Below are 21532 nucleotides of genomic sequence, written 5' to 3'. Positions count from 1 at the left end.
GAAGTGAGATTGATTGTTTTTTAATGATGCCTTCAAGGATTGACTCCAGTTACTCTCATTTGCTTACCTGACCTTCTGAAAGTCTTTATTTGAGAATAATAAAATGTGGTTGTCAAGAACAAATAACACAGTGCTTCATACAGAAATCTATGATGGTTCTATCAAACAATCCATCTTCATTTCCAGGATTACTCTTGGCATGGGCGCTACAGTGAACTCCAGCTTCCAATAACAAGGCAGCATTCAGAATGAGTTGTGATACCCTATTTAATACTTTTTATAATTATCTCATTCCTGCATTTAAAAGGGCTGTTATTGTAATATTTTCTTTTGCAAACACTGGATTTCAGTGAAACAGCATTTCAATTTTTAAAACACCTTTTCTTTATTTTCAAATTCCCAGATATCCTAATTTTTCCTGATTCCTGTAACTTCCTCCAGCTCTCCACAATCGATGCATGCTTATAATTCTGGCCTCCAGTACAGCATGGTCTCACAACATGGTCACTCTATAAACAGCTCTGCATCTCTCTTCCCTCTTTAAGACATTCACTAATTCCTACCTCTTAAGCCAAACCTTTGACCACCTGACTTAATGCCTTTCTATATGGGTCATTATCAAATTTTGTTTATCACTCACCTGTTGTAAATTAAGGCATTTTATGAAATTAAATTTACAAAATTCTCATTGGATAAATGTTGTCTTCAACAATAACAGTGTGTAATAATCTTAACACTTGCAATATTATCACTTTAACAGAATCTGTTCCTATTTTGTCTCCTAAATCGTCAATCTGTCTAATACTTTGCAAGTTAAATATTTCTCTGTCAACCTGTACTTCCCAGTTGTGTTTTTGTCAAGTTTTAGTTATTCCTTTTGCAAGCAGGAATTGCAGTGAAGATGCAGGGTTAGAGGTACCCTTTTCCAACTTTGATCCAGGTAGTTTCTGTACCCATCATATACCCTCAATTCTGCCTATTAATTTTTCAGGATTGTTTTCATATATTCTTAATCTGGAGACAGGCAAATCAGTAAAGACTTATTCTTGACTGTGCCTTGTACATTGATGCCATCCAGTGGCGAAACAATTGTGCTGCTAAAGAAATATATTTTAGCAGAAATAGATTACAAACCATAGGGTTAGAAATCAAGCTTCAAGACAGCCATATCAGACTCAAAATGATCAATCCTGCTTTCCCTCTCCATATGCTGCCTGATATTCCGAGTTGCTCTAACACTTTGTTTTTATAGTCACATAATCGCTGAAGATTAGGAGTTCCATCTCTAAACTTAGATTCAACATTCACAACCAAAGCAAAATAGCAGACTTCAGTGAGAACTTCCTTCGTGAATACTTTCCCTCTCTGAGGTCCAGGTAATGAATTGATCCTGAAGGAGGTAGTAAATAGGGCTTCGCTTTGTGAGGCATTTATCCGATGCTTCTCTTTTTTTATCTTCCTCGGTCTTTCCATTGCTTATTCTCCCCCTCATGCTGCAGGCCAAGGGAAATCAGAACAATGACACTTACAATCAAAATAATTCTGTTGGCACGAAAGTCAAAATTTTTTGGAGGCACTGAAATGTGTTCCACTGAACAAGGGTAATACCTGATTCCTAGCCACAAGAACCTAAGCAAAGCTGAAGTGTGCATTCAGTCACTAGCTAACACTACTGAATTCCACACAGTGAATAACACTGCCAGAGCTTCTGGGCAAGCCGTGAACACAGCCCAGTCTATCATGCAAACCATCCTCCAATCCACTGACTCCACCTAGATTTCGGGAAAGTAGCCAACACAATCAAAGACCCCTCCCACCCTGGTTATACTCTCTTCCACCCTCTTCCATTGGGCAGAAGATATAAAGATTTGAACACAAGTACGAATAGATTCAAGAACAGTTTCTTCCCTTTTCAGATCTCTCAAACGTTAATTCTGATCTCTCTCTCTGCACCTTCTCTGTGGCTGTAACACTGCATTCTGCACTCTGCTCTGCAGCCCCGATACACTTTACATGGTACAATCTGCCTGTTCAGCTGCAAAACAACACTTTTTATTGTATCTTGGTACACATGACAAAATAAATCAATCAATATATAGCTGTAATACTCTTAATAGTGTACCAGAGGGCACAGAAATGTTTCAAAATGCTGTTCACAGACTTAAAGCCTTTAACTGCTAAATGTCTGTTCCTACAAAAACAATGAAACAAGATGTGGAGCTGGCTGTTTACATACAAAAGAGCACATACAATTCAAATACAAATAGAAAATTCTCAAAATATTTGGTAGGCTAGAAAACAGAAGAGTTGATCTTCTAGCTTAACACATCTTCTCCTCCGTTCCCTGCACAGTTGCTGTCTGATCTGATTACTTCCAGCATTTCCTGTGTTGGGTTTCAGATCATCAGAAAGTGTTTTCTTTCAATATCTGCTTCCAATGCTCACTTCAGGCAAGTTATTAAAATATGGATGACCGATGGATCACTTCAATGCTTTCAGCAATTATTTGTAGAATCGGGCAAGACATCTGCATATCGATTGCCTGTCTTAAAACAAAACTGAAGCTTGCTAAGTTGCTCCTTTATATTAAATGTATACATGGGAAATCTCATGATAGTTACAATCTGTATTTATATTGTGCTTTTACCAGTAAAATAACCCAAGGTCAGAACAAAAGAAGATGAATGAAGGTGGTAAGCCTTTCAGGGAGTAATTAGAAAAAGTTTCTATAGTTTTATTCAGCATACTGGGTTCTGTGAAACTTTGACAAAAAAAAAGATTGGAAGGCTTTTAGAATGTAGCTCCACTGGAGGGTGAACGAGTGATGATGAGTGATGATTGAAGGCATAGGAGAAAATGAAAATGGTGGAAGCAGGTAAAGAATGCAACAAGTCCAAATTGCTGACTGATGGTTGCAGGAAGTTACACATTATGCTCCTGAAGCACATATGAACAGCGGTCTGAGTCCTTGTCGACATGGATTTAAAAATCGAATATGCTGGATGACTGGGGGCCAGTGTAGGTCGGCATGGTCGTGGGTACTGGTCATATAAGATTAGACACAGCACAGCTCATTAATGGTTTGTTTGGATTGGTTGACGTTAGAGTTGACAGAAGGTGAAGGATAGGTTAAAAACTACAGAAGATAAATCTAGAAAAGGGCTTGATTAGGACGCAATGATATATGAGTACTCTCACTAGACAAAACCCAGAGGTCCAAGCTAAGACTTGGTGATATGTGAGTTCAAGTCTCGTTGTGGCAGTCAGTAGAATATAAATTAATATTCTGTGGGCAATGAAGAAAGATGAACAGATTGATCAAATTGATGATTAAATAAGACATTCACACTTTGGCATGGCCTGTGAAAGATAGTTTGATTACAAGCCCACTCCTCCCATTAAGCATTGTAACACTCCTTATACTTTAATACTCACCAAATGAGATCTTTCGCTTGTAGCCTTGAAAACTCCATTGGTCTCAATGTCCACAGAATTTGTGGTAGGAGATTCACATTTATCCAAAGTATGGAGTTCGTAATAAGGGAGTAGTTAGTAATAAGAGAGGAGCATTATGTTATGCTAGAAATGAGGCCCTTGTAGTTCTCACACAGGTATCCCACACAGCTGCTTGTATTTTGTTGCTTGAGAACAGCAAATTAGAGGGACCACTGATTGGACATTAAGGGTGGAATCTTCCAAGTCCGTTAATAATGTTGGCACTGGTGAGAAGCAAGCTCCATTTTTCAACTAAGTGTTGAACAACAGAATGAAATTCTCACTAGTGAGCAGCAAGAGGCTTATTTACTTGCATTAGTACGCATTAATGTCCTCATTATTAGATAATCTCATCTCATCAGTATGCTAATTCCCATTCTTGCACCTGCTATATAGAGTCTAAACAATGAAAATTCCTAACATGACATTCAGAATGATTACCTGGAAACTGCAGCTCATTGCTTGCTCCTCCAGACCTCATCCAGCCACCAACATTTCAGGGTATGCTCCTTGGGCAGTGGCTGCATGCACTCTTCATCCAGCAGGATCTCCAGGTCCCCATTGGTAAAGAGGGTGCCTATTACCCTCAGTCTGCTGTGTTCAAGGCAAATAAAACAAAGTATACAGGACTTGACCAAATCTACGGTTTTGCTTTAAAGATGGCGTCATGGCCAGGTATCCTGGGAGGTCCTGGCAGTGATGAGTAGCGAGTGGAAAATTAGGATGAGTGAGGGTGTCACTGGGCTGTTTTACATAACTAATGAGGTGAGTTTGTGAAGATAGGTTTTCTCACTCTATCAGGTCTTAAGGAAAGAAATTCTCAACGAAACGTGCCAATTTTAGAGAAGGCTTAGCTCCAAGATTTCCTTGTAATATTATCAAAACATCCTGCCCATTGATTTGAGAAATAGGCAAATTACTCAGAAACTGCCACCTCCCACTTTATCATTAAGTTGATGAGGAGCTGGGATTCAAGATGAAAGTGCATGAAAGAATGTCTTAAAATAATAAATCACAATGTAGCTAATCAACACCAAGATCAGTATCATAGTTGGGAAAGGAAGTCACTTTGTAAGGTAACTGTGCATCCTGGTAAAGCTACTGAGACTAAGTAATAATAACACCAGAGATCTGATGTCTCTTCTACACATAGCTCTCCAATATTGGAGCTCAACAGTAATATGACTGAAGCTATAATACCTCATGTCTGTCATGTGAAAATTGTTCGAAAATGCATTTTTCCATATCTCCTAGCTTTTTGTCAGCATTGCTATCCAGAGGCCTGCAAATGACTGAAGGTGATACTTTCACGGTCTCTCGCCTCACTTCTATGCATTTCAGAAGGATGAGAGGGCATGAACCAGCATGGCCAGAGTCTGCACCTAACTGATTACTACCCCAACCTTTGCTGAGAACATACAGAAAGCAAATTTCATTCAAGGCACTGGCGGATGAGATGTGCATGCACAGATTGGTTCCCATTGTGAAATTCTGCAACAAGGCCTTTGTCAGTAGTAAGGATGGCGACCCTCAATATCTACTTAGGTTCTACTTAGGTAACTCGGCATTGGGCACCATCAGTCATGTGTTCAACAGGTGTCAGACTCTCCTGTGGGGCATCTGACTTGAGTAAATGTCTCTGGTGGAACAAAGTAATACAAACCTCACAGGAGGCAGGAAAGGAAATCATAGTCTTGTGAAATTGACTTTGGGTTCTGCCTAAAACACCTTCCCACTTCAACTGTTCCATTAAAAAAATGTAAATATTTGTGTTTCTTTGTCTATTACCTTATACAAAATGCAGAGCTTTGAAAATTTTGTAGTGTCAAAGACTGCTTACAGAGCGTGTTCTTGTCATGTCATTGTACTTGGTGGGGCACAGGCTGCAGATGGAATGGAAAATGGTGAAAACTGAAAATTGCCTCAGGATTTCACAGACTCCTTAAAAGGGGTTATTTAAATATGAATTCAAGGCTCATGAAGCTTGGTGTGCAGGCAAAGAGGAAAAAAAAATAAGAGTTTTGAAGTGTAGTGCTTAAGGATAACAAACTAGATGGAGAAAAGAAGTAATGAAGATGTAGTTGGAAGAACAACAGAACTATTAAATACCATCAAAATAAGACAAATGAAGTTCTTCAGACATGTTCCCCAGACGGAAAGATCAAAGTATCTAATTACCACAGGAAGAAGATTTTTATTAAGACATTTCATTATTAATTTCTTTGAGGATTTGCGATGAAAGCATTGTGGACAGTTGTGTCTCCATTTGAATTTCTATGGCGAGAACAATACTTGGATATTTTTTAATATGAAGGAACCAGTGAAATGCAACTTTGAACTTTTTTGTATGAAAAAAAGACACTCTTTGAAACCATATGGTTTACACTAATTTGTTGGACCCATTTACTAGCAATTATCTGACTGGGTTAATGACTGTTAGGAATTGTTTTTTGTTTGCAGATGGTTTGGATTTCAGTTGGATCAGAGCCTGCTACAAGAACCTATCCAGCTCAATCCCTGCCTTTCTGAGAAACACTTGTCATGAGTTTACTGTGGAAATTAAAATCCTTAACCAACTTTTCTCCAAAATAACATCTGCAAAGATCCCAGTGACAATTACAGTGTTGGGTGCCATATGAATGTCAGGATCCTGACTGAAAGCCACCTTGAATATTTCTTATTTTATTCCTTTTCCTTTGAAGAACTAACAATTATTGGCTAACATGTTTTCCTCAAAGTTATTCCCTGAAATGAACACTGTTACTTGCCTATACCTGGTGTATTTGGATGTGTTAGCTTATTAGATCAATAAGTATTTATGCTTCCATTTTTCAAGCTTATTTGGAAGCACTAGCATTCGGAACGTCGCTCCTTTGTCAGGTAGTTGTGGAGGTTAAGATCATGCTCATAGAATGCTCACAGTTTAAAAGAATGCTCACATGCAACAGAAACCAGCATATCCCACTATAAAAGATTGTTTACTGTGTCACATCTCCATGACACTGGACTCCTTTGGCTATAAATTCTGTGAGCATGATCTTAACCTCCACAACCACCTGATGAAGGAGCAGCATTTTGAAAGCCAGTGCTTCCAAATAAACCTGTTGGACTATAACCTGGTGTGTATGATTTTTAACTTTGTCCACCCCAGTCCAACATCAGCACCTCATTTTTCAAGCGGTGTGTGTTAATCAGCTTTGCATCTTCATCAAATAAGTCTTGGCTCATAATAAATCAATAGTTTTGCCACAGAGTAATTAAACTTGGTTGACGGATCTTTTGATGCTGAACAGAGACAGACAATTAGATTGATAAATGGGTGAAAGACCAAGAGGCTGAAAGTGAAAGAAGCAGCTAGACAACATTAAAGACTAGCTTAACTCGAACTCCACCCACTTTAGCAACAATTGGAAAGTTAGGACAACCCTGGTTACTTATGGAATGCAGCACGGCATTAAGATAACAACAGTGATGGGGATGATGAACATAAGTACCACTCCACAACAATAGAATACAATCAAACATGAGGTCAGCCTGCTACTAGACTCATCCTTTCCCGATTGAGTTCTGGGTCTAGTATCCAATACATATCATTGTCTCTAACCAGTCGTGAAGTCAATGGCTATAACAAACTTCACCCATTACTTCTACCTCTAAACCAGCTGACTCCTGGTGGTATAGCCACTGCAGCACCACAGATTCAGATGCCGCTGCCTCTCTCCCTGAGAGATTTGTAGACTAATTGCAGAACAATAAATAAAATTGACAGGATAAGGAGGAAGGATTAAGATGAGAAAAATGAAAGAAGCAGGAGATAAAATCAAACATGGTAGGGGATGATAGAAGTGAAGCAAAATGCTCCAATCAAAAATGAAGGACTGGAAGAAAGAGGAAGGAGTGATTCAAGTGAAGAAATGATCGGGAGGAGCTAGTGTTGGATTGGGCTGGACAAAGTCAGAAGTCACACGACACCAGGTTATAGTCCAACAGGCCTATTTGATATGACAAGCTTTTGGAGTGTTGCTCCGTCATCAGGTGAAGTCCTTCACCTGACAAAGGAGCAGCATTCAGAATGGTTGTGATTTCAAACAAACCTGTTGGATTATAACCTGGTGACATGTGACTTCTGACCAAGTGAAGAAAGATAGGAACAAAGGAGGAGAGAGAGGAATAAAGGAAGTGAAATGGTAAGTTCAAATGACAAAAAGTAGCAAACAGTTGCTGAAGTGCTCCAGCAAAGCTAAATGCAAGTTGGAAGAATAACACTTCATTTTCCACATGGGGACATTACAACCTTCAGGACTTAACATCAAGTTTAACAATTTTGGGGCATGACCACCTCCTTCCATGTCTATTATCTACCCCCACATCCTGGACTGCTTTCAGCACAGCCACCTCATTTTCACTTACTTATAGCCTCCAATATCACCCATTGAGCTTTTCCTCTTTTCTGGCTTACTATTAACAATCCCTTTGTTTGTCCACCTTTCTTTCCCCCTCTCTCTGGGCTCCCTCTTCACTTATCCACCTATTCTTTACCCCCATACCCCCCTGTCATTATCATAAATGCCACCTTTTTCTAGCTGCTATCAATTCTGAAGAAGGGTCATTGGACTCAAAATGTTAATGTGTTTCTTCACAGATCCTGCCAGACCTGCTGAGTTTCTCCAACAATTTCTGTTTCTGCTTATTTCAGATCTCCAGCATCTAGGATTCTTTTTTTTTAAATGTTATTCTCGCAGTTTTATGAAGTGTGTGATCAGCATTTAAGACAAACATACCCGGAATTCTGAAGAAATTCAGTAGGTCTTGCAATATATGTAGTGAAAGAAACAGAGTTCAATGTTTCAAGTCTAAAATGACTCTTTTTTTTCAGAATCCCTCCATCTTCAGAGTTATAAGACTCAAAATATTAATTTTCTTTCTCTCGACATAGATGCTGCCAAATCCCCTGAGTTTCTCCAGCACTCTGTGTTTGTTTCAAATTTTCAGCATCTACAGTGTTGTGCTTTTATTTGATCAGTATTTGTCTGATTCAGAAACATCATCGTACCCTCCTGGCAATGCTGGGAGCAGTGCACAAAATATTTATCTCAATCTGAGCTGGATAGTTTTGGTTAATTCTTGACGTACTTAGTACATTTACTAAAGCTGTATCAGGGGATACAAGAAGTGATTGATAGCTGCTGATAAACATTACACATATTGTAACACTTTAACACAGTTTTAAATTTTCATTGTGGGACTGTTTGATAGACCATTTATAAAATCAGATTTAGGGAATAGTTTACCAGATTAAAGTTAGCAAATCACAGGAAGACAAAAGACTATGATTAAGAGTGCTGTAGACAACAGGCTGCCGATTACAAAGCAGTCAACCAAATAGGGTGAAATGGCTGTTTGTAGCTCAGCATCACAACAGGAACTTTGATTATTAACAAAAATGGAAAATTCCAGAGAGATGGAGAACACAAATTAATGCGCAGGACAGGATAGCGAAAACAAAACACAATCTACATTTATAGGGCAGTTTAAATGTAGGGCAGAATTCTAAGGCCTTCTACAAACAGATTTGCAGGTGGGAACGCCAGTAAAATTCCCCAGTTAACTCTCACACCCTCCCAGTGCCTCTGACCTGTCTGTAATGCCAAGGGAGGCCTCTCCACCCTTGGCCCAGTTGAGGCCCACTTGCTGCAGCGTCTCAATTTTGAAGCTGATAGGTTTTCCATGCTCCTGAATACCACCTATCAGCTCACCCTTCTCAGGTTTCTCTGCAGGAAAAGCGGGTGGCAAAAACCTCCTTCTAACACTAGGTGATTCATTTAAATATCCACTCTCCCATGGGTGACTCACTCTCCACACACTCATCTCCTGTCTTTTCATTAGATCCGCACTCCCTCCTGCCCTACCTCCCTGGCCTCACCCCCCACGCTTAGCCAGTGCAAACAATGAGATTTGTAACCTGGGGACTGCTTGTAGTTCCAGCCCTGGCCACTGCACTGTTGAGATGACAGAACTGCAAGTAATTCAAGGTGACAAGCGCCTTTATGAGATGGGACTTCCTCACATTCAAACGAGAATAGCTGACACTCCCTAAGTATGCACTCAATGGTTGCGGAGTTGCTGTAATTGGCATGGATGCATTCCCCACTGATTCTACATGATGGGAAACCCATCCATCCAAAAATGTCTGCCCATATAGTTAATACAGCATTTCAATGGTATATTTTCCAAAAAAAACTCTTGACACCAGACGCAGAATCTTCAAAGGAGAGACAGAGGCCGAGAAAGTACTGAACAGGATCAGAGAAAGAATTCTTGAGCTTAGGGCTCTGCAGGCAATTGAAGCTACAGCAGCCAATGGCTAAAATCAGGAACGATACAAGGAAATAAACAAAGAAAACAAACCATGAGGACAGGCAAAGCACAAAGTGAGCCCTTTTGGTCAACCAAAGGAAAGGCAAGACAACTAAAAAGTTCAGTGAAGTGCAAATCAAATTCACAACAAAATGAGAAACTATTAAAGAAGGACACAATTTAATAAAATTCATAGCACTTCATTTTATTGGAACTGTTGTCATGTTCCTATTAATTATTCAAAGTAATTACCCTCGAGGGTTTCAGCACTCCAAACCAAAGAAAAAGAAATTGGTGTACGTTGAATCCATTTTCAAACATATAAATGAGTTCAAAGCACACCATATACAAGGACATTATTCTCACCAATAAATTCATGATGATCATTTATTAGGCATCTTGAAACAGGCAAGCATTGAGTACGTCAAATATGTAAGTAAGCAGCCTCACACCCATTGAAGGACCACTATAAACCAGGCAGCTGCGAGCATACCCTGTGAAATATTCTTAAGACAGCAATATATCAAAAGATTGCTTTTAAAGCAAACGTGTTTCTACAGAGCCAAGAGGGTCTCATCCCACTCCCAACTCCACAATCCTGATGTTTGGAACCCTACATTACCCTATCCACCTCTCCCACCCAGAACTTTGCCAAAGTCAACTGCCAGAAATATTCATTTCTCTCATAAAACATGGTTTAGATGAATGCATAGTGTTATCTGTTTGTCTCAACAAAGTAGATGAGATCGAAGGCCTCACTTTTCTCTGTTCACTTGTTTGGGCAGGTCTTGACATATTATCATGGCCATCACAGCCTGAAGTGCTGTATGTACCTGGGCATGCTGGTCCAAAAACCAAAATGCAATGTCTCGGACAACAATAAGGGAGTGACAATACTGAGGAAGTGGAACACTGCTGTTGCTGATTAGATGTAGAACTGAGGCCTCCGATATGTGTAAGACATTCACGTACACTAATTTGAAAAAGAGTGGAGCAAGTTGTTGCCTTATGTGGAGGAGCTGGTGTTCGACTGGAGTGGACAAAGTTAAAAATCACACAACATCAGATTATAGTCCAAAAGGTTTATTTGGAACCACTAGCTTTCAGAGCACTGCTCCTGCAGCACTCTGAAAGCTAGTGGTTCCAAATAAACCTGTTGGACTATAACCTGGTGTTGTGTGATTTTTAACTTGGGAAACATTGTGACATTATTGTCTACAGGAAGTTGCTGTGAACAATTTGGCTTTTTTTTTTCTCTCTCTGTATTACAAGAGCTAAAAGGTAATACGTAAAGTGCCCTGCCATATAAAAACAGCTTTCTTTCTTTTCATTCGTAATTGCAAAGGTTATTCCAGGGCACAAGAAATTCAGTTGTGCTGTTATGAAACTTGAAAGGGTTAGAAAAGATTCACAAGGATATTGCCTGATTTGGAGAGTTTGCGCTATAGGGAGAGGCTAAATAGACTGGGGCTGTTTCACTGAAGTGTCGAAGGTTGAGGGGTGACCTTGTAGAGGTTTATAAAATCATGAGGGGCCCGAATCAGGTGCATAGACAAGGTTTACTCTTCAGGATAAGGGTATCCAAAACTACAGGGCAAAGGTTTAAGTTACGAGGGGAAAGATTAAAAGGGACCTACAGGGCAATGTTTTCACACAGAGGGTGGTACGTGTAAGGAATGAGCTGCCAGAGGAAATGGTGGAGGCTGATACAATTACATTTAAAAGGCATCCAGGTGGGTATATGAATAGAAAGGGTTTAGAGGGACATGGGCCAAAGCTAGAAAATGGGACAAGATTAATTTAAGACATCTGATCAGCATGAACCAGTTGGACAAAGGGTCTGTTTCTATGCTGTACAACTCTATGACAGTGTGTTAAAGTTGTTTCAGCATCAAAGAGTTGTGCAGGAGTCGCTGCAGTAGAGATGGTCATAGAGATATACGGCATGGAAACAGACCCTTTGGTCCAATTCGTCCATACCGACCAGATATCCCAACCCAATCTAGTCCAACCTGCCAGCACCTAGCCCATACCTCCTCAAACCCTTCCTATTCATATACCCATCCAAATGCCTTTGAAATGTTGCAATTGTACCAGCCTCCACCACTTCCTCTGGCAGCTCATTCCATACATGTACCACTCTCTGTGTGAAAAAGCTGCCCCTTAGGTCTCTTTTATATATTTCCCCTCTCACCCTAAACCTATGCCCTCTAGTTCTGGACTCCCCACACTCCAGGGAAAAGACTTTGTCTATTTACCCTATCCATGCCCCTCATAAGTTTGCAAACCTCTAAAAGGTCACCCCTCAGCCTCCATTGCGCCAGGGAAAACAGCCCTAGCCTATTCAACCTCTCCCAATACCTCAAATCCTCCAACCTTGCAACATCCTTGTGAATTTTTTCTGAACCCTTTCATGTTTTACAACATCTTTCCAATAGAAAGGAGACCAGAATTGCACATAATATTCCAACAGTGGCCTAACCAATGTCCTGTCCAGCCGCAACATGATCTCCCAACTCCTGTACTCAATATTCTGACCAATAAAGGAAAGCATACCAAACGCCTGCGACTTCACCTTCAAGGAGCTATAAACCTACACTCCAAGTTCTCTTTGTTCAGCAACACTCCCTAGGACCTTACCATTAAGTGCATAAGTCCTGCTAAGATTTGCTTTCCCAAAATGCAGCACCTCACATTTATCTGAATTAAATCCATCTGCCATTTCTCAGACCATTGGCCCATCTGATCAAGATCCTGTTGTAATCTGAGGTAATCTTCTTCACTGTCCATTACACCTCCAATTTTGGTGTCATCTGCAAACCTACTAACTATACCTCTTATGCTCACATCCAAATCATTTATATAAATGAAGAAAAGTAGTAGACCCAGCACCGATCCTTGTGGCACTCCACTGGTCACAGGCCTCCAGTCTGAAAAACAGCCCTACACCACCACCCTCTGTCTTCTACCTTTGAGCCAGTTCTGTATTCAAATGGCTAGTTCTCCCTGTATTCCATGAGATCTAACCTTACGAAACAGTCTCCCCTGGGAAACCTTGTAGAATGTTTTACTGAAGTCCCTTTGGATCACGTCTACTGCTCTGCCCTCATCAGTCCTCTGAGTTTTTTGAAGAAGTAGCAAAATCAAGTTTGTGAGACATGGTTTCCCATGCATGAAGCCATGTTCACTATCTCTAATCAGTCCTTGCTTTTCCAAGTACATGTACATCCTGTCCCTCAGGATTCCTTCCAACAACTTGCCCACCATCAACATCAGGCTTCCCGGTCTATAGTTCCCTGGCTTGTCCTTACCAACGTTCTTGAACAGTGGTACCACATTAGCCAACCTCCCGTCTTCCGGCACCTCACCTATGACTATCGATGATACAAATATCTCAGTAAGAGGCCCAGCAATCACTTCCCTAGCTTCCTACAGAGTCCTAGGATACACCTGATCAGGTCCTGGGGATTTATCCACTTTTATGCGTTTCAAGACATCCAGCACTTCCTCCTCTGTAATATGGGCATTTTTCAAGATGTCACCATCTATTTCCCTACATGCTATATTTCCATGTTCTTTTCCACAGTAAATACTGATGCAAAATACTCGTTTAGCATCTCCCCCATCTCCACATAAAGGCCGCCTTGCTGATCTTTGAGGGGCCCTATTCTCTCCAATAGTAACCCTTTTGTCCTTAATGTATTTGTAAAATCCTTTCGATTCTCCTTAACTCTATTTGCCAAAGCTATCTCATATCCCCTTTTTACCCCTCCTGATTTCTCTCTTAAGTATACACGTACTGCCTTTATACCCTTCTAAGGATTCACTCCATCTATTCCTGTCTATACCTGACATATGCTTCCTTCTTTTTCTTAACCAAACCCTCAATTTCTCTAGTAATCCAGCATGCCGTACACCTACCAGCCTTTCCTTTCACCCTAACAGGAATATACTTTCTCTGGACTCTCATTATCTCATTTCGGAAGGCTTCCCATTTTCCAGCCGTCCCTTTGCCTGCGAACATCTGCACCCAATCAACTTTTGAAAGTTCTTGTCTTATACCATCAAAATTGGCCTTCCTCCAATTTAGAACTTCAACTTTTAGATCAGGTCTATCCCTTTCCATCACTATTTTAAACTAAAAGAATTATGGTTGTTGGCCCCAAAATGCTCCCCCACTGACACCTCAGTCATCTGCCCTGTCTTATTTCCCAAGAGTAGGTCAAGTTTTCGACCTTCTCTAGTAGGTACATCCACATACCGAATCAGAAAATTTTCTTGTACATACTTAACAAATTCCTCTCCATCTAAACCCTGAACACTATGGTAGTCCCAGTCTCTGTTAGGAAAGTTAAAATCCCCTACCATAACCACCCTATTATTCTTCAATGATAACCAGGGAGCTGTACATCGCATGGGTCTGTGACCAATGTTGTTCACCATTAAAAGTCCTGAAAATAGAATTTTCTGCAGTTAGAGTCACTTACTCCCCACACTCAGAGTGGTCACAGCTATTTTCTACCCTGCTGCTCACTTTTGATTTCCAGCATGATGGACAGTGACAGTGAATGCTCCTCTTCCAATGACTTCCAGGTGCAGCTTGAATGGACCGGTCAGCCCTCATCCTATTCCTCACAACTCATACCGGAAATCCCACAGGCTTCACACTTCCCTTCCTTCCCATCCAACCTGCCTGTCCACCAAGGCCTTGGCCTATCAGGTGAACATACCTGGGGTGTTCATACATTGACAGAGGAGCAGTGATTGCTCCCAAAGCAAAACTCTACTCTTACATTAAGAACGTTAATTATAATTTAATTTGATGGACAATAACATGCAAATTTAGAACATTGCTAAATTATTCTATTTGATATTGATTTAGAAACTTTTCATTGCTGACTTAGTCTGAGATTGTTTTTCTCTCTGCAGTTTTTCTTTCAACCATCTCCCTTTGATCCAACACAACTAGGGAAGGTCCATAAGAAGCTAAATTTCTTTATATGTTTGCCCTGGTAGGAATGTGAAAATGAAAATGCTTATGAGAAAATATTCATTTCCATTCAATGAGCATGACAGGCTTAATGCAATAAAATTAATTCATATATATCAGCTGCTTCATCAGAATGTAATTGTCCCTTGTATAAATGAATTGTTTTGAACGTTTGAATAAATCCTTCTCTCAATAATGAATAATAATAAAATAACCAAAGCGAGAAGGACATAAATGGCAGATATAAGCACAACAGTTGCCGCATGTAACTGTTCAAACAACTATTGAGAAAAACAATACAATTTAAAAGTAGAAAGCAGAAATAAATAAGTTTTTGTTTGAACAAAGAACAATGAAACAGTGGCATGTGATACTAGGTAAGGTCATACTGTCAAATAATATTGAATCGTAGAAACTTACACAGAAGGTGGCTTCAGCCTTTTAAATTCCAGCTCTTTCCACTATGTTCCTCCTCCTTTACCTCTTTCCTTTTAAAGATGAAGAAGAAAAATGATTGAGAGTTCCATCAGGGCTGACATAATACATGATTAAACTTAACTCTTCTCAGAGACTCTTTTTTTTCTGTTTAACTTCAGTTGAAATTGCTATGATTTTGTCCAATTAATATATGAGGTGGTTATATAAATCTACAAAATATTACATGACTTAAACATCTGCTTGTTTAGCTTACAAATACTTCAATATTTTTTGTTGTTTTAACTTGAGCAAGCTTTGATGTGATGGCTTTGTTCAGGGCTTCTGAAAGTGGGCAACGAGCTAAAATACAGTGGAGTTGGGCTCTAAGGCAGCACTGACTGCTCCAACCCAGTTATTACACTGTGCTCCTGTTCTAATACTCCCTTTCTCTCAGAACCCTAACAGTCCACTCTCACGGAGAGGTCCTTATGATTCGAGACTTGAAATGAGGTCAAAGTAGGAAAACATTTGGGAAGCACTGATTTAGTTCATGATTCATATTAATACTTTAGAGGTAATATACTTTTGGGAAGATAACATTTATAAGATTATGATAACTAAAATGCTGGAGTTTAGCAATTTCCAGAATACCTCAAGTGGTGGCAGTTCAGAGTTAGGAGGGCAAAAGCCATAAAACAGCAAGTGGTCTTAATTTATCTGGGGAACTGCTGATGGCAAAACTGAGAAGAATTGCCCTGACTTCATTAGAAATTTAAATTATTCACACAGACCTCAGGGTTTAGTTTTGTAGTCAGCAAGTTAATTAATGTAAATCCCCATCAGGCATCTCAAGTAACCTTTAGTTACCATTGTGATAGGTTAATTAAGGTAGAACCTCAGGTGTAATTCAGCAGAACTGTCTGTGGGACTTTTTCAAAGGTCTTTGGGGGTTTGGAGCTGAAAGTACATGGCCTGGGCTCAGCAGATGGAGAAGGGGAGAGTCTGCTTCAAGTTCGAACACTGCTGTATACCAGAAGTGAAAAGAGTTCTCAGAAATCAAGGGTTTTTCTCAGATGGAAGCACCAAGCCAGGGTGCAGTGCCACTCTGGAACTGAAATGTCCACAATTGTTGTCAAGTGGTACTTTTGAACTGAACAGCAATTATAAAGCTTAGAAAGTACAAAAACAGCAAAGCAACTTTATTACAGGCATGTGCTTTGCTCCAGTAAATAATTTCTGAAAGTCATCCTGTTGAATTATTAGTGCCTCAGCAACCACTTTGATCCTAGCAGTCCACTCTAGTCAGACCTTCAATAATGAACCAACATCTCTTTATTGCAATTAACCAGCAACAGCTAGGTCACAAACATCTCCAAAGATATTATCCTGTGCTAAACCCCTCCAAAGTTTGTGACAGGATCACCTCATTTCCAGAAACAATTGGCCACTAATGTGACATCAGGTGTAACATTACTGTTAGTACATTCTAGTATCCTACTCGGGATTGTTCCTTATCTCTCTTTCTGGTACACTGAAGTCTTGGGTATCAGTGCTATTTCTGTTCTCATCATGAACTGGACTACCACAGTAACTTCATTTCCAATGCCACCCTTCCCTCACCTAATCCACATTTGACTTTTTCCTTCCATTCCTGCACTTCCCTCTCCACCTTGTTCTGAGCAGTTTTTCTTGTTTGATATTCTGTATTGATATTCATTTTATTTCTTTCTTTAACATTTAATGTTACATTCAAATGCCTTTATGTAGCATTTCATGATTCATTTAGAAGTAACGTCTATTTCTTTGGCATATTCCACTGGCACTCACTCTAGCTGTTAGATGATTTTCTTTTGCTGTTTAACCTCCTCGGACCAGCACCCTATCATAGAACATCTCTTTTATTCTTCTGGACTTCTTCTCCCTCCCACTTGCTCAGAAACTCACACATTACTATCATTCATAAAGTTTGACAAAAAGTCATTGACCTGAAATCTCAACTCTTTTTCTCTGCAGATGCTGACTTTCTGCAACTTTCTCTCTCTTCTCTTCAAATTGCTTGCAGTTTACACTTCATGGCTAGGCATGATGGAAAGGAAAAGCAAAGCAAGGAAGAAAACAGGATAGATGATCAAAAGCTTGAGTCAAAGAGATTGGCTTACTTCAGTTCCTTTTAGAAAAAGGTGAGATTTGAGAGACCGAACTCCAGACATGAGTCTTCAGTTGCTTGGGTGCTACGTCTGGAGAAAAGATAAGAGAGACCATAAATGGCTATAGTTACAGATATACATCGTATGTAATTGAAAGCAGAGATACAGTGAAATACTATCATGCAGGGAAGATCAGACTTGATGTTTTTTGGGAGAAAGGAAGCCAAAATAAGTCAAAGTTGGGTGAGGTGGAATTGGACTAAATGAAATGGGGTTAGATGCATGCAGAGGATGGGGAGACTAAAAGTCGGACAAGACAACTAACTGTGAGAGGTAGTTGGGAAATTGAAGAGGTATGAAGACGATTGAATTCATGGTATTGGCATTCGCATTGAGGCTGAATGCAAGGCATTCCTGGTGCCAAGAAGCCACATATAAAAGGTGTTTTGAAGATTCTGGAGGTTACACTGCAGGAGAGGAAAAGACCTGCTTTCAGATACTTAAGACTGGATCCACTTCATGCATACCGATGACATTTTAAGCAGTATCAACATAGATCAGACACAACAACTGGACTACCACAGTAACTTCATGAACTGTGTACATAATCAAAGAGGATGTGCACGACGATTTCCATCAGTGCTGCTGAACTGCTGTGAGAGGAGTGCAAATCATAACTGGCGAGATTTAAAACAAAAAAGTGTAGAACAACTAAGTTCAGAAATGGGAAATAATGGGAGAAGCATGATGAGGCAATGACAGCAGAGAGGAAACGGAGTTTGAGATTGTGATAGTAGTTGATAGTGAAAGAAGGGCTACTTTTGGGGACTGCAGGTATTTAAAAGGAGATTAAAGTAATTTTGAAGCACACACTCCATTTACTTATGAATATGAGAGACATTTGTACCAGAAATTGGAAACAAAAAAAAACAAAATCTTCAACTAAAATATTGATCACCATGACATTCTTCTGAAGGCAGCCACATTTTCAATTACTTTACACCCAGCAAAGATTGCACTCCACATTGTTTTCATTACAGAGATGCTTTCAGATGTGCAGGTAGTTAGCCTGATTCCCAATGACCATCCAGAGCAACTGCTGAGATAAAATGGGGCAAGGGCTTTATATGCTCAATCCATTGAGTGAAGGTGCCCCATTGGATGTCAAGCCAATATTAATAGGCTATTATTTTGGATCTACTCAATAGTATTCAGGGAGTTGGTTAGCTCAGTTGACTAAATGGCTGGTATGTAACTCAGAATGATGCAACAGAGTGAGTTCAATTCTTACTCTGGCTGAGGATTACCATGAAGGACTCTCCTTCTCAACCTCTCCCCTTGCCTGAGGCATGGTGACCCTCAGTTTAAACCACAGTCAGTTACAGAATATTGCTATTTTCTAATGATAAAACTGTTATGCACACCATTATCATGGTCTTTTTCCTGCTCCTCGGATGCTGCCTGACCTGCTGTGCCTTTACAGCAACACACTTTCAACTTAAACCACCAGTTGTCATCTCTCTCTAATGAGAGAGCAGCCCTATGGTCTTTTAAGATTATGGCAAGTTCACCTTTACTTTTAATACTCGGTAAATAGAAATCAGTGGCCATGATAATGGTGTGTATAACAGCTTTATTATTAGAAAACAGTATATTCTGTAACTGACTAGGAGTTATATAAAAGATTACAGATAATCGTTGCATCTAGGCAACACATAAATCCACCAATGTAATTTTAACAGATAGCATTTGCTACCTGACATGAAATGCCAATTACTGTGCAATACACCTTCAACAAAAATTGTTAATGAAAAAGTGCATAATATTCTACGCAAATAGAAAGTGTGGAAAAGAAAAAGATGCAAATTGGAAAGAAGAAAAAGAACACTGCCCTAATATGTGAAATATTTAGTTGAATTGGTAAAAGGAGTAGATGTGTGATGATGCTACTCCTTTAACAAGATTATGCTGTCCTTGGTTTCTTTTTTAGAGAGGTCATAAAAGCAGTGATTCCAAAAAGTCGAGATTTGAAGGTTTAGGGTCAGTTTAATTATAGCTAATAGATACTGCCTCGCGTAAAAGTTTTAAAAAATATATACTTGTACAATGAAAGGGGAGTGGCCAGTTCTCCCAGTTCAGATTTTCTCTAGTTTGGTTTAGTTTGGTTTGGTTTTAGCAGTCTGGCTGTTCACTGAAAGGAGTCGTCAGTTTGAGGCTGCTGGTCAATGGAAGAGCCACATGGAGCAATGTATTCCATGCTGAATCTCTCTGCCATCTCTCTCTCTCTTGCAAGATCCTGCGTTTCATTTTTCCTTTCTTGCCAAGGGGTGTTTATGGGGATTGACGCAAGTAGTTGGAACAGCATCATTAAATTGGGATAACCTGTTGGGTTTTCAAATAGGTTATGTTATTCTACATTCAATTCTCTTTTCAATTTGTTTCATTCCATAATCTTGTAAATAAATTGTTTGTTTAAAACAAAGTGTTTTGACCAATTGTATCACTCCAGGAATATCTACTTGACACCTGCTTAAAACAACTGGCAAAGTTATGGTCCAGCTATTTTCTTGAAATGTTTTGAGGGGGTCTGGCTTGGTCCATAACAGATGCAACCTGAGAATGTTTCATTTACAGAATGAGTTATGATGATTTGAAATGGATTGCTTAATAGTGTGGCAATGGAAGCAAATTCAAAAATAACTCTCACAGGGAATTGGATAAATACTTGAAGGAAAGAACATTGCAAAACCATGAGGAAGAATAGAGGGATATGATTATTTAAACCTAATATGCAGCCTTAACCTGTACCACAGACTGCCCTTTCTCATTGCATATGAAGTGAATCCTTCAAAAACATGTGTGCACATCACGTTTATGTGATAATTACTACCACATTCTTTGCGCTCAGTGATGCCCTGTCATACCATGCTCTGCGCCCCCCCCCCCCCCCCCGGCCAGCCCATGGAATTTGAATTGGTACCTATGCAGGAGACTCCCGACAGCTTAGACCCCTCTAAGTAATTTTGTGGATCCATGATCACACTAGATGCTCAGATGCGTATCATCTGTAACACTGCAAAGAGAACAAAGGCCGTCATTCACTGCAGTCCCCTGGGAGAAGCATAACCTTTGGAAAGCAGAAACTTCAGGTTCCTGGTTGGGTTTCAAGAGTCAATCTACATAAATCATACTTGAGGACAAGAACACTTACTGCTCTATATAGAGAGACCTCGATTATCTGAACTTCGGATTATCCGAAGAAGATCTCAAAGTCCCGCAAAAATATTACATCAAAGAGCTAAGTGTATTCAATTTACCTATAATGAAGAACATGTGAAAACACTGACAAAAACAAAGAAACACAAGCAGCTCAAGCATCAGTGACTGGATATTTTTTAAAGTAATGGTTGTTACACAGCCCTTTATAGAAGTAAGTATTTTACAGTATTCCCATCACTTTACCGGGCCATTCACGATAAAAATGGCTGAGAACGTAAACGCACACGTGAGGTGGTGCTTCTGTCTTTCTATCGCAAGACGGAGTTCCCAGAAACTGACAAATGCTCTTGCAATTGTAGAAGCTGTTCTGGACCTTGTTTAATGCTGTCTTCACCACTCCTTGCCAAATCCTAACAACTGCTGCATTTTTAAAAAGTTTTCTCGGGTTATCATTGCTTTCTTTATTCATCATGTGAAGTCTGTATCCTCTTGTGCTCAATACATTAAAATTATAGATTTAAGCAAATTCTCCGGTAGACCACAGCGTTAGATCAGCATGGCTTCCCCTGTTTAAGGTCAAACCTATTATCCAAATAACCAGTTATCCGAACAAAATAGTGCCTGCCCATCTCGTTCTGATAATCGAGGTTCTTCTGTACAAGGCCATTTGCCCTAATAACTACTCACTATTAGGTTGCCTCAGGCCTGACTTTCTCATCTCACTACTGCCATTCAGCATTCACATCAACAGCACTGCTTCCATCAGCAACTTTTCAAACTCCCCTCTTATTCATCTGAAGAGAAAGTGAGGTCTGCAGATGCTGGAGATCAGAGCTGAAAATGTGTTGCTGGAAAAGCGCAGCAGGTCAGGCAGCATCCAGGGAACAGGAGAATCGACGTTTCGGGC

At 39.9% G+C, this 21532-nt stretch overlaps 1 long non-coding RNA gene across 2 annotated transcripts in view; it reads right to left on the bottom strand.

Annotated features, from left to right (window-relative positions):
* LOC122562535 overlaps positions 1-21532 on the bottom strand; it is a 92060-nt gene that overhangs the window by 60768 nt on the left and 9760 nt on the right. For both annotated transcript variants that reach the window (XR_006315350.1, XR_006315351.1), the window contains exons 2-3: positions 17419-17496; positions 15263-15330 (exon numbers count right to left, since the gene is read on the bottom strand). This is a non-coding gene — a long non-coding RNA (uncharacterized LOC122562535). The remainder of the gene's footprint in view (positions 1-15262; positions 15331-17418; positions 17497-21532) is intronic.

The sequence above is a fragment of the Chiloscyllium plagiosum genome, chromosome 2, assembly GCF_004010195.1.
Source record: "Chiloscyllium plagiosum isolate BGI_BamShark_2017 chromosome 2, ASM401019v2, whole genome shotgun sequence".
NCBI lineage: Eukaryota > Metazoa > Chordata > Chondrichthyes > Orectolobiformes > Hemiscylliidae > Chiloscyllium > Chiloscyllium plagiosum.
This window is presented reverse-complemented; position numbering and strand designations above follow the sequence as displayed.